We start from the raw sequence: 4,554 nt of genomic DNA, 5'->3' as shown, positions 1-4,554 counted from the left end.
TGGCTTCACAGGGCAGCAGCAAGAGTGTTTAATAACAGAATAGATTAAAATTTCATCCAAAAATAAATATTCTCACAAACACTGTCCCTCCCCCCCAACACCAATTCCTATTCTAAAGTTGGCACATCACTTGACACTATACTTAATTGGAAAACTAGATACAAGACGAAAGCTCAATCTTCACCCCAAAACAAAACCAAAATAAAACAAGTCATTTGAGGCTTATGGCATATCATTTAGGTGAACACACAAACAAGGAGGAAGGGAAGTAGAAATGGGGGTATTGGAAGCAGATCTGAGTGACACAACACATTCAGTTGGGCAGATGTTTGCACAGAGTGTGGTGGAACTGCAGAAAAAGCTACATATGGATTCGTGTTTATGCATCTGGAAAACCAGACTTCTTCATGGCAAATCCAAGATCAGGGAGATAAGGATATTCCTGTAGTTCTAGAGTTAGAAGCTCCATATCAAAAATAAGAATGGCATGTGGTGGGATGATTCCTGGGTACCCAGTTGGCACTGTAGGTGTAATCTAGGGAGATGGTCAGTTTGATCTCATACCACACTCATCTGAGCAACCTCTTCTTCCCAGCCTCAGATCACCTCCTGCTTGCCCAAGATAAACTTAAAGGATTTGTTTTTGTCCCAGCAAGAATCAAGTTCTCTCCATCTTCAAGCATCCTGGTGTAGTGCACCAAGCAGGTCTGGCCACACTTTGGGAAGGTGCACACATCTCCAGGGGAAGATGGACTCCAGCTGTGCTCCCATGGTGTTGGGTGGGCAGTGAGACCCACACCATGAACCAAGAGCCAACTTATTTTCTTTCATCTAGGCCAATTCTCTTATATTAATTGCACCTAAATCTTGATTGTGCCTTTGAATTGAACTGAATAATGTAAATATCTATTCAAAAGGTAACTAGTATTTATGGATGTACCCAAAAGCGTTATAAAGGAAGTAAAGTTTCTCTTCATCCCCTAGGCCTAGTTTTCAAGCATCAGTGAACACCAGAGCACAAGTTGTTGGACCCTATCTCTTGCAGTCTGATTCATCACATGAATCAAGTGCATCATGAGAACATGAGAGATGCTATTGTTCTCAGTGTTCCTGAAGTGTCCCTCAAAATATACACTGGGTCATCATGGGTGATTGTCAAAATGACTTCCTGTATTCCACTACAAAATTTCTGAAAATGACTTTCTTTCCATATGGGTTCCAAATGCCTGCATTATCACAAGCATTCCAGGTGAATTTTAAACTCATAACAGTTTAAGATCATAAAAGTCTAAACTCTGTTTCTATGACTTAAATCATACTGTTGTATGCCCAGGACTTAACACAGTGCTTGGCCTCACAGCATCTGTGCAATACATATTTTTTCTTAAGTACATTCCCCTTCTGCATGTTCTGTTCCCTACACAGTTCAGACCTCTCTCCTCCCAGACCACCCCACCTCACCCTTAAAGTCTTGGAGACAGCCCTCTTTCTCGGGAACAGCTCAGGAGCCCACTCAGTCAACACATGCAATATATTGTCTTAAAACAACTTTCTTGGTGTTATTTTAGTGACTTTTACCAGCTGTAATTAAACCTTATACAAATTAAGGGGATTATAATCTCCTTAAGAAGAGTGCCCAAGCTTCTTGCTTCTTCCATGCATAGTTTTCATTTGTTCAGTAGTTTAATTCAGCACCTACTAAGTGTCAGGCAGGGAGACACCAGTCCCTCAAGTAACATGTGAGGTAAAAATTGAGTGAATGCGTGACCATTTAGCAAATAATAATCCTCTTTCATTTTCCCAGTCTCCCCTGTCACAAAACACACACTTGTAGGCGGCTGGAAATCCTGGCTGGTAGCTGAAAGGGAGCTAAACTCTGAGAACAAACTGATTGCTCAGGAAAGACCAGGGAGCTTATCTCAATGAATATCTATGCAATTCTCTTAGCTACCTCACCCCAGAGAAAGAAGTAAGTTACTCATTCCAACCCCTCCAATCTGATGACAGACACTTTCATATTTCCCGTATTCAATCGATGCTTTATCATATCACACAACATTGTTTTTTTTTTTTTCCACTGCGTGGCAGGGAAATGCTATAATCAGTTTTATAGAAGCTCTTCCAGAATCGAGTAGCTGTAGGCAAGATTGGCTGGCAGCATGACTTAGACATTTACAGATGTGGATCTAGCTGTGAGAAAGAAACAAAGAAATTTAAAGAGACATTGTCAAGTTTGAGAGGCCTAAATATTTCATCTTTAGTTTAGTAATTAGTAGCTTGAAAAGTATCTCATTAGAAATATCTTCACAAGCATCTTAAAGAAAGAAACAAAGCATTGAAGTTTTTTTAATCCATAAAATTATTCCCCAAATGATAAAACCAGGGAAAGCTAAAAGGCACTTAATAACTGCCTTGAAATTGATGTGTTTATTGCTGGAAGAGTCCATAAAGATCAAGCAATCAACCCCCATCATGATGAGGCTGAGGCTCTGAGACAAGATTTACAGAAATTCATGAGGCTCCATAACTACCACTTCATGTGTTCCTCTGATCAGCTAAAATGTTAATGCCAGAAACTCTTAAGGACCTTAAAGAGAGAAGGTATTTTATAGTTGAGAGAACTGGGACAAGCAATGCTCCAAGGTCACACAGCTGAACCTGCATCTTACAGCCTGTCTTTTCCTATCCTTTATTGCCTTCCAGAAGAAACCATCCACAAGTGCCAGCCAACTTGGGGAGAAAACAGTCTATGTGTGTAATGGATTTTGATTTGATATAAAAACTTCATTTCCCATGGTAAACATGGCATAGGGACTCTATGCTTCTACACCAAGCCTCTTCTTTAAAAGGCAGTGCCCCATTCATAATTTGGCAGATGCCTGCAATGCACAGTTTATGAGAACTAAAAAAGCACTGTCTTGCCCTGAAATCTATCATGATGGCTAAGGTTTTCAGCATTAGAAACTTATTCCCAAAACACTAATATTTAAAGCAACGTGTCTACAGAAAACTCCAGTAAAATGCTATTACTGAGCATTAGATATGTAAGAGGACTTGATACTTAATGGAGAAGATGGCTTCATTATTCAAATAACCCTAGTAGGGGCCAGTGCTGTGGCATAGCAGGTAAAGCTGCCGCCTGCAGTGCCGGCATCCTATATGAGCACCAGCTGCTCCACTTCCCATCCAGCTCTCTGCTATGGCCTGGGAAAGCAGTAGATGGGCCAAGTTGTTGGGCCCTTGCACCCATGTGGGAAGACCTGGAGGAAGCTCCTGGCTCCTGGCTTTGGATTGGTACAGCTCCGGCCGTTGCAACCAATTGGAGAGCAAACCAGCAGATGGAAGACCTCTCTCTCTCTCTCTCTCTCTCTCTCTCTGCCTCTCCACTCTGTGCAACTCTGACTTTAAAATAAATAAATAAATCTTAAAAATAAAATAAAATAAAAAAAACCTAGTAGGATGGGAGATTAGATCCAGGCTACAGGCAAAAACAAACTAAGCCATAGATGTACATATATGGGAGGATCAGGAGAGCAGATTATTACTTCTTTTTTTAAAAGATTTTATTTATTTATTTGAGAGGTAGAGTTACAGACAGTGAGAAGAAAAGACAGAGAGAGAGGTCTTCCTTCCATTGGTTCACTCCCCAAAGGGCCGCAATGGCCGGAACTGCGCCAATCCGAAGCCAGGAGCCAGGAGCCAGGAGATTTTTCCTGGTCTCCCACACGGGTGCAGGGGCCCAGGGACTTGGGCCATCTTCTACTGCTTTCCCAGGCCATAGCAGAGAGCTGGATCAGAAGAGGAGCAGCAGGGACTAGAACCGGTGCCTATATGGGATGCCAGCGCCACAGGTGCTGGCCACCACAGATTATTACTTCTACCACAGACAGACTTCATTGTCAATCTGTCACTAAATCTGAACCTATGCTTAAAGGAAGGTTAGACCTGAAGGGTTGAATATCAGTGATGGTGCATAATACAAGAACATAGTAGATACACGGTAGATGTTTGCAGGACTGTGGGAAGCCCTTTCAAGTGAAATGAAGAGAAATGAGAATTCAAGAGGTAGGTTGTATCAGGTCTGCCTGTTGGCTTTGGTGATTTTGTCTTTTTTTTTTTTTGCTTCTCAAGCATCAAGGAATGTAAAAAATATTTCAAAAAGCCCTTAAATCCTTGTCCTTTTTTCTCTTAAATATAAGAATGAATGTTTTGTCACTTAGCATGTGAATGATGGGAAATCATGGAACTTTTCTTAGCTTGTTTCTTTATTAAATGGAGATGGTTTACTGCTGGCTCATTTCAGTTATGAGGGCCGAATAAGATAAGGTTCTCAAAAACTCCTAGACAGAGCTAAACAAACATTCATTATCATCATTATTATGAATATGTACCCAGCAGGCCTGGTGGAAAAGATCCATTAACAGTGAAAGACACTGAACTAAATGTCTAGAAAATTCCTTATACTTTAGAATAGTAAAAATCTACCTAAAATTGGAACTCAAGATCAATTGCATATGTGAGGTGTACCTGGCTTCTGATATTTTCTCTGTGGAT

At 40.9% G+C, this 4,554-nt stretch overlaps 1 pseudogene; it reads right to left on the bottom strand.

Moving 5' to 3' along the window:
- Positions 1-379: 379 nt before the first annotated feature.
- On the bottom strand, positions 380-771 carry LOC100356188 (peptidyl-prolyl cis-trans isomerase FKBP1A-like; annotated as a pseudogene).
- Between the last annotated feature and the right edge of the window lie 3,783 nt (positions 772-4,554).

This window comes from Oryctolagus cuniculus, chromosome 10 (assembly GCF_964237555.1).
Source record: "Oryctolagus cuniculus chromosome 10, mOryCun1.1, whole genome shotgun sequence".
In the NCBI taxonomy this organism is placed as follows: domain Eukaryota; kingdom Metazoa; phylum Chordata; class Mammalia; order Lagomorpha; family Leporidae; genus Oryctolagus; species Oryctolagus cuniculus.
This window is presented reverse-complemented; position numbering and strand designations above follow the sequence as displayed.